Here is a 13,298-nt window from a genome sequence, read left to right on the forward strand (position 1 = left end):
GTGCCCATGCAGACGATTGACTTCGGGTCATATTACACCCGCCACGACCCCCATCAGGAAGTGAGTGCATCAATGTTGACCCTCAACAGCACCAGCAGCACTTCAGCTGGCACTGGCACTGCCGCCGCCGCCGCTGCCTCCGGCTCCGCTGCCGCCGGGGCCGGCGTCGGCATCGCTGACGGCTGCGCAAGTTTGCGGTCTTTTGGACTTGCGCAAACCGTGCGCCGAGCGAAAAAAAAGCCGCGGCAATCAGGCCGGTGTGGCTGCGCAACCGTGCTCGCGGCAGCAGCAGCACAACCAGTGCAAACTTCCGCCACAAATCGAAGGCAGGTGTGGATGATGAGGCGTCACGGCTGAACGGGAAAATCCGCTTTCACCGCTCCTCAATGACGGAACACCCGGTAGGTCTAGCAAAGCCCCTAATATGCACTAGACCTTTATAGATGCTCAAAATGCCTATATGGACAGAAATGAACAGATAATGTAGAATTTCCTCACCAATATCTGCAGTCAACAACTTGCACCCATCCCTAGTCATCCAGAAGTGTGTAAATGTTTCTCTGTCGTGGAGGTAAGAGTAGCAACATATCAAATGAAACTGATAGTTGTCCAAGTATGTTTATCTCCTATGTATTTGTTGCATACACACATGAGCTGTATGGTGGCAGTTATCCATTCTGGCTCAGATTCTGTTTGCTGTCTTTTCTAAACATTTTTTTTTAAATAAATAAAAGTAGTGTTCCTTTGCCACTTTGAAGATACTCGATTATATCTATTTTACAGTTGATATTATATTGCATTTTTAGGTAACAGTCTTTTCTATCCTCTTTGAGATATCAACAAGAGTAAGATTCTGGTAATAATAAACATCTGAGATTGCCATCCCATTATCTTTCCATGAAATACCCTGGAACAATAGAGCTGCCAGTACTTACCTTTAATCATGCCTAGTGAGGCAATTTCAGACTCTGTGGGACATTCTGATTCACTGAACTGCAGCTTTGAGGGTTATAGTCACCATTAGGTCTTCTGATGAGCATGCTATAAGCTATTTTCACCACTAAACAGTATAGTTACACCAGCTACTTTCATCTTTTCTTCCTGCTCTACTCACCCGCTCTGTTTTCTCACCTTTGATCTTCTTACTTGCAGACAAGTTAACAGGATGTTGTGTCATTTTGGTCTAATGAATACTTATGGTAAACTAGGGAATGAATGAGAAATGCTGCACGTCCAAGTCCTTGGGGACCAGGTGGGTGTGTTTATAAGAAGCACAGGAACAAGAAATTGGTGTTGAGAATTGTCAATTACATCTCAGGGGATGAGAGATGCAAAATCCAAGCAGTGTCAACTTTTTATTGCTTCAGTGTCTGTTGGTGAAAAGCTTTACAAATTTCCTCTTGAATCTGGGTTTACATTTCTCTTCTCCTGTTCTCCATGACTACCATTACATACCTTTCCTTGCAATTTTTTTGGTCATATTATGTTATTTGAGCTGGACAGCCTTTGGTCCATGTAAATTTCTCACACATGCATTTTATAAGTCAATCAAGATGAGATTAGAATTATACGCGGTAATCACAATTATACTGGCAATTATACTCACTTTACTAAAGGCTGGGAGATTGCAAAAGGGGGTCCAAATTTAGATAGGGACTGAAGAAGTTGTAGTTAACAGTGAACAGTGTTGGACTTAGACTTGAATTCAAATGACAGGTGAGAGGCATAAACTCAATGTATAGCCTTGCATTAGCCATTATTTAAACTTCAGTTCTTCCTTATTATAGATTCTATAAAATCAGGATGCTATGCTACTAATTTGCAGGATTGTTGTGAAAATGCATAAGGTAAAGACATTGTATATGTCCTGAGCTTTAGGAACAGCTTGAATTATGAAGCCTCAGTCTTGTAGAACTGCTTTTTATATCACTGAATTGCTCTTTGGAGTTGGTGAAGTCACTGAATGCGTACTTCTAGGCTTGGAAGTACAAATTTCAGAAGGCTTATCATTCAATTATGAGATGAATGTTAGAACTCCTTAAACTTTCTCAACCGCCCAAAGAGTTTTGTGAACCTCCCAGAGAGCTCCGGCTATTGGGCGGTATAGAAATGTAATAAATAAATAAATAAAGTTTGGATTTTAATTTGTCTTCCCTTTGACCATCCTTACCTTCAACCCCACTTACCAGGCTTGGATGGCTCCAGTGACTGCAAGTCACAGAGAGAACGAAGAAAGGAAACTTTGTCCCCTTTCCTAGTCTAGACAAGGCCAAAGTCGCTCCTGGGAAATGTTTTTATTTGCTCCTTTGTAGGGATGTTGGCGGAATATGCAACAGAATCAAATGAGTTTAGATATCTATGAATGCAATCCATGGATTCTGCAACTGCCTGGCTCTTTCTCAGATGCACAGATTCTGTGGAATTGCGGACCATTTTATTTTAAACATTCTGGAATTTTATGCAAATGTAGTCATAGAAAAAAACATAAAATAAAATTTAAAAAAGCACCTGCTGAAAATATGCATTTCATAGGCTAAACCAGGAAAATGTGCATTTGGGGAGATTTGCACCTTTTGTGGGGTTTGTGAATTTGTACAAATACGAATTTGTGCAAATTTGGAAAATTGGAAAAGATTTGATTTTGTCAATAAGCAGATAATCCATGAACACAGATGGAATCAATCCATGAAACACAGATTAAATAGTTTTTACAAAATCTGTACATCTCAACTCCTTTGAAGTGATTCCATCTAGCCCACTATGATAGTAAATGTAATATCTGTGTGGATTACGTGCTCACTGCACAGCTGAGCTTCTCTAGTAGTAAAAGTGATCAGCATGTCATGCTTGATGCATTCAATAGGGGTTTGAGTAATGGTCTTTTGGTCTTGCAATACCAGGGAATATTGGTCAGTAGAATTTAAAGCTTCCTAGTATTGCCATCATACCATTGCAGTAATAACTATGTGAAGGACAGTTGGGCTATTTTGGAGCAGCAGAGGACTTGGCTATTACACTTTATCTTAATTCACCACCTTTCCTCAAAGGATGACTGATGTCTTCCATTATTCAATTTTTTTTATTACAAGTAGAACTTACCCTCTTCATATTGTATCCCCTGCCATGTCTGTCTAAAAACTGGGATTGCTCCAATTTGGTGCCATCTTCTGTTTGTATTGCTCTTGCAGCTATAGTCAGGATTTATTTCTCACATATGCCAGAGGTTTAGCAACTAGCATTTATGACATGGATCATTGCATACAGTGGAATAGGAGTGCAGGGGGAAAAATTCATATGCGCCTGGCTTTCCCTGAACAATGCAGATTTGGTTCAATGGGAATTAGGATTAATACTGGATTTACGTTTCTCATAGTTGGCTGGTAATAACCTAATCTTCTTAAGGGTTGCAGGCAGGCAACATTCCCCTCAATACAGTTAGCATTTTGAAAACCTATAAGAAATTGAATTTTGATACTAAGGGGCTTTAACCCTAGAGCCTTTGAAAATGCAGCACTTTGCATTACTATCTCTAAAGCAGCCCTTTAATTTTTTTAATGTATGACATTCACCTAGGTTTCCAGGACTGATACATATTTCAGTAATATTTTTCCATTTGCTGAAGCTTAGTGCTTGTGATGACTTTTAAAAATGCACATATTGCATCCTTCAAATTGACAAAATAAAATCTTCAGTTGCAGAGAAATGTTTATGTCAGGGCAGTGAATGCTTGGGTATTTAGGTTCATGACGCCTCTTTGACTGATGGTCTCAGTAGCTCTGGAGGTGGTGAATGGTTTGAGAGGAATAATTAAATAACAATTTTTCAGTTTATATCCAGCATGGCTTCTCAGTTTCATGTTGATCCAACTAGTAATGGCCTTGGAACTACAGTTACTTTGCAGAGTTAGAAGGAGAAGGGGAGGAGTGCCTTAAATTTAATTTGACTGAGGCTCAGGTCAGACAACACGTTTCTCAGTGGTGGTTTTAGAATTCCGTGGTGGAGTTTTTACACCACCGTTGAGAAATGTGTTGTCTGGTGGGAAAACGTCATGCAACAGTGCAGGTGTTTTGGAAAACACTCCACACAGAATATCCATGCTGTGCAGAGGAGAGTTCCTGCAAAACCATTGTGTTGCATGATGTGTGGTGGGCTCCATGGATTTTTCCTTTGTGCTTTGTTGATTTTCCCATGGACTACTGCATTCCCTGGCAAGAGTGATGAAAGGAGCAAGTGCCGCTCTAGGAGAGTCACCTGGATTGTGGTTTTTTTGCAGCAATGGCTGATGGGATACCATCGGGAGGACAGAGTGCAAGGAAATTGTTACTCAACTCCACAGTAGCCCACAGTCACACAACGGTGGAGTTAGAACATGTTGTGTGGGGAGTAGCTCCTAAAAACTCAACAGTGGGTGGAGTTTTCACACTGCATTGTCTAATGTGTTGACTGAACTGAGCCTGAGTCTTCTGTCCTACATGTATATTAGGAAGGCACTTCGCACATGTTTAAACATACATTAAACATATTATTACTTCTGTTTTGCTTTAACCTACTTTAATAATGTAAGTAGTCATAGCGTTACATAATACTATCTATTATCTTATATATTCTAGTAGTGAGCCATGTATCTATAAAAATAAAAGAGGTAGCATGCCCGTCTGTCTTTCGGTGCCATAGTTTCAAGACCATGAAACCCAGACACATGAAACTTCGCATGAATACTAAGGGGATACTAGGGGAGTGCATTTGCTATTTATTTTGTTTTTAAAATGCTTTAATGAATTTACCTTCAGGCTCCAAACCTCCAGAAAGAATAGAGTAAGTTATACTCAAAGAGCATATCTAACTGCTTAGAATAGAAAAACATCCAAAATTTAGGACTCCCAACAAGATCTCATATGTTTTGCAGGAGACTAAAAACAGTATTTATTTATTTATTTATTTATTTATTTATTGCATTTCTATACTGCTCAATAGCTGAAGCTCACTGGGCGGTTTACAAAATTAAGACAATTCAAAGGATAAAACAACAGTATAAAACCATAATATAAAATACAGTATAAAAGCACAACCAAGATAAAAACAGCAATGCAAAAATACAAATTTAAAATATTACAAATTTACAAATTTGAACATTAACAAAATAAATAGGAAGGTTTGTGGTTGGGTCAAACTGCTTTGAACCTCTGCTTAGCCCTCTGGAACTCTTCCATCTGTTTCCTGGTGCTTTCTCTCCAGTCTTCACCAAGATTTTCCTCCTGACTTGCACTTGCTTGACCTGGATTGGTACCTCAGGCAGTGCTGGCTCCAGGTAATGGATGGCCTGTGGGCAAAACACCCTGAATGGGTTCCCTCCCTTAGTGGGCCTACTTTCTCACCACCACTGCCATCAGTTGCTGTTGCTCCTCCTCCTCTTTCTCCACTTGCTTGATTGACAGGCAGAGAGCCAGTAAGCAAGCAGGCAATATATGTACTGCTCCTTCTTCTCACAACCACTGTTGTCCGAGCTGGAGTGAAAGGCAGGTGACAAGCAGATTGCAATGATAAAGAGGAGAAATAACTCCAGGGGGCTATTGATAGTGGCCCCCTGCTGGGATGAGGGCATCAGCAGGTGCTCAAACATGTCGACCCTTGATGCCAGCCTGAACTCCAGGGTTGGGTTTGCTCTGACCTCGATTCGTAGTCAAACTTGGAATGGAGTGTTGTTTCTAATCCAGTGTGAATAGAGAGGCCATTCCCAGTCGGGCTGCTGTTCAGCCTGCCTCTGAGCTTAGTGGAGCCAGGTTGCTTGCCCTAGGAAGTAAGTTGGGGAAAGGGTGAGATGGAAAGTTGGGTGTTGGGAAGAGGTGAGGTAGAGCTCTCCTGCACCACCATTTTCCTGGCAAATAAAATGGCAACTGGATTAAGATTTGTAAGCAGCAACTTCCAGCACACTGTCTCTTTACTGTATCTGAACATTGCCAGCATCCACTCTTTGTTCAATATGAACAGGAAAGTGCCAGATGTGTCCAGTTAAATGGAATGTGGCAAGGCTTTGTCTGCAAAGGTTTTGTTTTTGAAGGCCATAGTGGGAGAGTGGGGAGAAAGCAGCCTATCTGAAGCTGTTGATTAAAACACTAAAAACTATCTAATCACTTATTTTTTGTTTCTTTTTTTCTTCCACAGTGCACAGAAGTTAGTTGCAAGAACAAGATAGAGGGGGAAAATTGAAGATTTGTGTGGTCCCAAGAGAAAGGAAGGAGCCAAGTTATCACCAGGACACAAAAGGTTTGTTTGGATAACTGAGAGGATGAAGCCTTATACTTCTAAGAGCTGATTAGTCTCAAACAGGAATGCTGTCGTTTGAGTCGTGCACAGTCATATCTCCTTGGGACTCTGGAATGCCTTTTGAACTGCACTCTCAATGACAAATATCCTGAGATACTGTAACCTACACTGCATGAGAGCACCCATTCAGAGATTGGTGGAGCATGGCTCAACGTGTATACATTAATGGAGAGATTTGATAGAGTTTGTTCTGTGGAGTTTAGAAATGTAATTAATCATTTTAAGAACCTTCATTGTAGATAACCAGTGAGATGGTTTTTGAATAGAGCAAAAGAACCAGAAAAAAAGAATAAAAGTAGGATTTATACTGCCGGATATACATTGAAATACTGTGGCAGTGGGTGGTTACTTAGAGAGATGCATCTGATTCGGCCAATGACTATGCCAAATTAGCCTGCTTTGGACCATTTTGGGTGCTTCCTGAAGCAGTGGACTTACCTCTGAATTAACCAGAACTGAAGGTGGACTCTGCATGAGCTTTTGTTTGGCTTTGGAAAGGCAGACAATGTGGCCTAATCTACACCTGCAACCCTTTTGCAACGGAAGAGGGCTCCTTCTGAATGTTCCCCACTTCCACGATTGGCACTCATGGGGCACATGAGAACAATGTTTAATGCCATGACAGGAGTGCCATTGTGGGAGCACGTGTGCCCTGTTATGCCACTTGCACATGTATATCGGTAGAAGGTGTGCAGCTAGGGAGATGGGTATGGGGCAGAGGTTATTTTTTAATGACTTGTGAGGGATGCACACGAATGCAGATGCATAGGAACACATGGGGGGATATGGACTCTGTTGAATATGTGCTCCTGGGCAGAGATATGTTTGTATTAAAACAACAACAACCAGCACACTTGGCTGTAAAACATGCTGATACCCTTGCACATGCCCCTCACAGCTGATTGGCTGTTCGCTGAGCCCAGAACTCACAGCTAACAGCAATGGCCTCACAAAGGGAAGGCACACTGCAAACGTTCTTTGGAATGGACGTGAGAGAGCCAGAAAACCCGCAACAAAAGCAGTCAGGGATATTCCAAGAAAACTGAGAGGTGGAGCCAAGATCACTGCAGGAGCAGGTGAATGTCATGTGCTCTGTTAGTGTTCACTGAGATACAATCCTGCAATAAATGGCTGGTGTAGACTCCCCCTGTATCTCCAAAAATAGTGTCTTTTGGTTTCCTTCTCTAAATGCTGATGGGAGGGGTAGATGTTGAGTGACTGACAGGTCTAATGACAGCATATTTTTTCCAAGGGGCTCCAACCCCTGTGCTTTGTGGGAGGGCAAGGATGGGACTGTGGGGTGGCCATTCTTCCAATGCCACCAGGCTTTACTATGCAAAAAGCCATAAAATGGTCAATCATCACAACTCCCTAGCCCCTCCACCTTTCCTCCTGAAACTTTGTAGTTCTCTTGCCTGGAGACTCTTCCATGATGTGTGCCAGTATGATTAATGTAACCTTTGTGCTAATCTACACAGTGGATACCTTACTAAGCATAAAGATAATTTTAGGAAGATGTTCCATAAACATTAGATTTTGGTATTAGAAATATGTTTTCTACTCTATGTTTCTGTGTCTTTAGAGTTGTTTTCTTACTAATCAGTGCTGACAAACAGGCACTGGTTCAGATAACATATTTTAGCCAATACACACAGTAGAAGAGGCAATCAGTGGTCTTGTGTGTTTAGTTAGAGGAGAACTTGCTCTGTTCCTGTTAAAACCCCTCTGCTTCCCACAGCAATATAATACACATTTTGCTTAAATTGTAATCATAATCCTGTTTGTGGCCGGCCACTGGTCTCCCCACAGGAAGCATGATCAATATCCCAAGTGTGGAGACTTCATTGTTCTCTTACTAGAGGCAAAAGAGTGGAAGTTTAACCTCTTAACTGCCTTTCTGCAAGAAAGGGGACACACTTTTCTAACAATAAATCAGATATTGGAATATTATAAATGTCTGTCTTTTGTTTTGTGAAATTCAGCAGCAAGCATGTTGTCGAAAATTCTTTCAGACATGCGGTATTTTGTGTGGGATAAGCACTTCTCTTTAAAGCAGGGCTTCTAAGCGTCTTCTTTAAATAATCAAACTCATTGGTACAACAGGATGTTCTATTGCACATGGGTAAGCAAACTGGTTCTGTCCTGATATTTTTGTACTACAACTCCCATCTTCCTCATCAAGCATGGCCAATAGTCAGCGATTATGGGAGTCTTTGTCCAAATCACCTGTAGTAGAGGTATCTGGTTGCCTTCCTTTTGTTAAGAAGTTGTATACTACCCTTAATTTCACTTCTGTAAGACAGAAAATATGGATGCTTCCACTCCTACTGAGCAGCCAGTAGCAGCCTTCCCCAACCAGGGGAACGTTATGTATTTCAGCTACTGTCAGCTGCAGCCAGCATGGCCAATGGCCAGGGATGCTGGGAATTTTAGTCTAAAAACTTCTGGAGGGCACAAGGTTGGGGAAGGCTGCTCTATAAGGCCCACTGTCCAGTGGAGGAACAATTGGGTCATCTTTGGCTGTCAAACATAAGCATTTGCATTGCATGATTTGAGGCACATGCATCCTCTGCACAGGGATATGGCTAGATATTTTGACTTTGTACACACATAGATGTGAGAAGGTGTGTTTCTTTCTCTCTGCAATTAAAGGTATGTCAGGTTTCATTTTAATTATGATGGGGAACCATATGTTCAGTGTAACTCTTGTAACAAGAGTTGTTTATATTCTACTAATTCTTATTGCTCAAACTTACATGTGATTTTTTTGGGGTGCAAGGACATTATCTGTCTTGTCAGTATGATGTGGGTTTATACAATTTGGATCTACCAAAATTTGTAATGAATTCATTTCAGTTTTTTAAAGCATTTGCTGTCTGAAATCATCTGATGCCTGAGTGACTATTAGCTTGTAAATAAATAAGATGGAGTGCCCTGGCTCCTGCTTTGCTAAGCTGTTTAGCCTTCATCTGCATAAATGTTTACTCTAGGTGGGGAATAGTCCATGGAACTTTGATGCTAATGAACCTGAATTCTGAATGCTAGTGATGCTGCTGAAGGACTAATCCAAGAGGATACCAAAAACCCACTCTCTAAATAAATAAATAAATAAATTCTCCATATATTAAAAAGTTTCTAACTAAATAAATAGCTGCTGTTAGTTCAAACAAATGAAGCTGGATTCTGTGGCAGCTGACCTTTTTAGTTGTACCTCCTTTTTAAATGTATTTTTAATAGGAATAGCCTTCTTCAACAAGATACGATGTAAAGCATATGATAAATATTAATTCACTAGACAGTCAGTCTACTCTAAGAATACAGTGTACCTCTCTGTCTTTTGGCCTTCCTGATCTGTGAGGTCTATATGTTACATTTGCTTTTAACGTTTGCTTTGCATTTGTTATGATCAACTGCTGTTGTTGTTAGCTCTGATTTTAGAGATGCTTTAGCAATTCAACATGGGGATTTATTTATGAAATATTAGAGCTTTTGTTCAGACCAACAGATAGAGACCCAAAGGTCGCAAGTTCAATGAACAACATCTCAAGTTAAAGGGAGCTTCCCAACAAGGGTTTTATCTTACTATCACCTTGCCTAATTCATGGAATTTTATTGTGGATGGGGTACAGACATACCATCTTCCTCTCATAACACTCCCTTGTTTTCATACCACCTCTTCCATCTCTTTCCTTAGTTCAGAGGATCAGTTAAGAGGAAAGAAAAAATGGAATTGCTGCACAATACCTTCTGTTTGGTAGTGCTTTTATATCCTTTTGTCTGGAAGGAACATGAAGCTCTTGTATAGCAGGGAACGAAAGACTTTTGCCTGGGATCTTGCAGAGGAGAGAATTTTATGTATGTGTATACCAGATATATCCCCAAATATTAAAAATATTTTTTAAATAAAATTCTAACAAGATTATACTAAAATAAACTCAGTGTAATTAACTCAGGCACACAAGACGTTTTACATGGTTTCTGAAATGGGAAATATGCTTATACTTCCCATTTCATGTTGTATGCACAACAACCATGGAAAATGGCTACATCCATACCTTAGTGCATGGACAATTTTGCTAAGTGGACCCTTTGGGTTGAACGTGGAGATCATGATCAAAAGTAAGCAAGACACCAAACAGAAACATTATTGTGAATTATTATGGCTTCTTCTCTGCTAAGCTGTTTAGATTTTATCTGCACAAATATTTCCGGTCTGACCTTTGAACTTAATTGTTGGAAAATATGGATCATGTGTTCAATCCTGTACATGTTGACTCTGAACTAATTTCCACAGATTTCAGTGTGGATTACTGCCAAATGCATGTGCACAGAATTGCAACCTTAGGGCTTACCTAGATGTGATGGTGGTAGACTTATGTCTAGACTAGGGGAGGGGAACCTCTGACCCATGAGCTTAATCCAGTTTGCAGACATTCCCCATCCAGCCTGCAGAGGCTTTGTTTCCCTCCATAGGTCCTGGCCAAGCCCCTCTCCCAGGAGTCTACCAGGGGCTTGGGAAGGTGGCAGGAATTCTTCTGTTATTGCTAATCATTGAACAGAGGGAATGGGGATTATCATCCCATGTCCCAAGCCCTCTGGCAGAAATATGAGTTGGAGGGTAAATGTGATGTATTTACCCTCAATGCCATGTACACACCTACCTACTTTTCTATGTAGGAAAATTTTGGGAAGCCACACAATTGAAGCTGAAATTGATTTGTTCAGGTCAGGTAGCTGTGATTAGTAAAGTTTGTCATCCTTCCTGACAATATTGGGTCACTGTTTCTGTTTGAGAGCTTGTGGAGGAGGTAGAGTATTAATTTATAAATGAATATGAATGTATACTCTTATAAATATAACTTGCTACTGATCACACAGCCTCAGTGTTGATCTAAGAGTGGTAAATTTTTCACAGTGCAGTTTTCCTGCAGAAGTCCATTGAAATATTAATACCCTTCCAACTGTAGCTGCTATGTGTAATGCTCTTTCCACTTCTTATATCAGGCGCCTTACAACTTTATGTCTGTCGTTATAAAAAGATATTTTTGGCAGCTGTTCTTTCTTAATGTTCTTCCGTGCTTTCTCTTTCATTATAAATGCATGTACATTAAAATAGCATCATTATCCAGTTGAAAGTGTAATAGCCACTCTTTTTGTTACAACTTGTATAGTGAAAGTCTGTCTTTGCTTTAAGCACAATGGCTATTTAAAACCCAAGTCTTGCAAATTGTATTTTTTTTTTGCTTCTGTTATTATAGTGATTTCAAACTCCTCCCTGGGTGACTACATCTATTTTCTGTGGTGCTGACTAGGAATTAATGTTATATGCTAAATAAGTATTGGTTGAGTTACTGAAATCATTTTTATTTGGAGTATGCTATTACTTAGTTTTTTGTGTTTATTAAACTCATTTTAGTAGACTTCGTGTGGTGTAGTGGTTAGTGTTGGACTGGGACTTGGGGTATCCAGGTTCTAGTCCCCATTCAGCCACGGAAGCTTAGTGGATGACTTTGAGCCAGTCACAGACTATTGTGAGGATAAAATGGAGAGGAAGAGGATTATGTATGATGCCTTGAGTTTCTTGGAGGAAAAAAAGCGGGATATAAATGTAATAAATGAACAAATAAATAAAATATGTTTATGTTCTCAGAAAGATACTTAGTTATATGATCGTTTCTACTCTTCCTTTCTAGTACTCAGGACAGCTAAGAACACTTAAAATAACATCATCATCATCATAAAACTTCGATATTAAATAAAATCTAGTGGAGACACATAGTACAGATATTTTTATCATGTTTCTCTAAAAAGTAAAATAAAAAGGTCCTCTTACATAATGGGCCTTGCTAGACGAGGCCTTAGCGCGCCTTGAGAGCCGGTTTCCCTGCTGTGCGTCCACATGACGCACAGGGGAATCCGGCCCCAGGCCGCACTGAAGCTTCCTCTAATGCGCCATAAGTGAAGTCGCTTATGGTGCGCGGACCCGGCAGGAGGGGGGAGAGCAGGCATCGGGGATGGCAAGCGGGGAGGGCAGGTGAGAGAGAGAGCGGCGGGCGCCGCTGCCTGGGCAATGCCTGGCATGGAGGGGGTGCGCCGCCACCTGGGGAGGCGCCGGGCGCTGCCGCCCAGCCAAAGCCGGGGACAGGAAGGGCGGATGGCACAGGCATCAGGGATGGGAAGGGCAGGGGGGGCTGGGGGGATGTCTTGGGGGGGCTTAGTTTTTTTAAAAACCAGACTTACCTGATCCGGAGTCTTCGGGCCGCACGTGGCCCCTTTAAACTTAAAAAAAAATGGCGTACGCTGCAGGGATCCCGATGTCCCTGTGCGTCCCACGTCTGGAAGCCGCGGCAGGCACTAACGTCGCCCCGCCTCCCTGCCGGCTTATCCCGGCAGGTCTAGCAAAGCCCATACTCTTGATAAAATAAAACTCTTGTGCAGTACTTCACAAGTGTTCATACATTTGTTTTCCTAAATGGATATTATAGGAACATTTTTGAGTGTGAAGCAGACCAAACTCCTAACTGATAACCCAGAAATTTATTCTTGCCCATTTGTAAAGAAAGACGGAGAGTCTATAGAGCAGCCTCCCTCAACCTTGTGCAGTCGCATGTTCCATGACTATGGAACGTGCTGACTGGGCCTGAAGGAAGTTGAAGATCAAAACATCTGGAAGGCACCAGGTTAGAGAGGGCTACTATATGGTGAAATTTATATATTCTTGTGTGTTGAATCACACAGAGTAGTCAATAATAATAATAATAATAATAATAATAATAATAATAATAATAATGTGTTCTATTTTCTTTGAAAGATTTGTTGAAATTTGTTGAAATTGCTCAATGGCCCTGGTCTAACAGCACAATTGTTCTAAAACTCAGCAAAAGTTGAGTCTTCAACTGACTTTCACTCCTTTTGCCAGCTACTGTACAAAGATTTACTACACTCTATTAGTGAGTGAACAGAAGGCTTATCAA

At 41.0% G+C, this 13,298-nt stretch overlaps 1 protein-coding gene across 3 annotated transcripts in view; it reads left to right on the forward strand.

The window, feature by feature from the left end:
- TSPAN18 (tetraspanin 18) overlaps positions 1 to 13,298 on the forward strand; it is a 191,966-nt gene that overhangs the window by 39,918 nt on the left and 138,750 nt on the right. For 2 of the 3 annotated variants that reach the window (XM_063117449.1, XM_063117448.1), the window contains exon 2: positions 6,163 to 6,264. The exons of the other annotated variant lie outside the window; for it this stretch is intronic. The gene's annotated coding sequence lies outside the window, so the exon portion shown is untranslated. The remainder of the gene's footprint in view (positions 1 to 6,162; positions 6,265 to 13,298) is intronic. 3 annotated transcript variants of the gene reach the window in all.

This window comes from Elgaria multicarinata, chromosome 2 (assembly GCF_023053635.1).
Source record: "Elgaria multicarinata webbii isolate HBS135686 ecotype San Diego chromosome 2, rElgMul1.1.pri, whole genome shotgun sequence".
In the NCBI taxonomy this organism is placed as follows: Eukaryota; Metazoa; Chordata; class Lepidosauria; order Squamata; family Anguidae; genus Elgaria; species Elgaria multicarinata.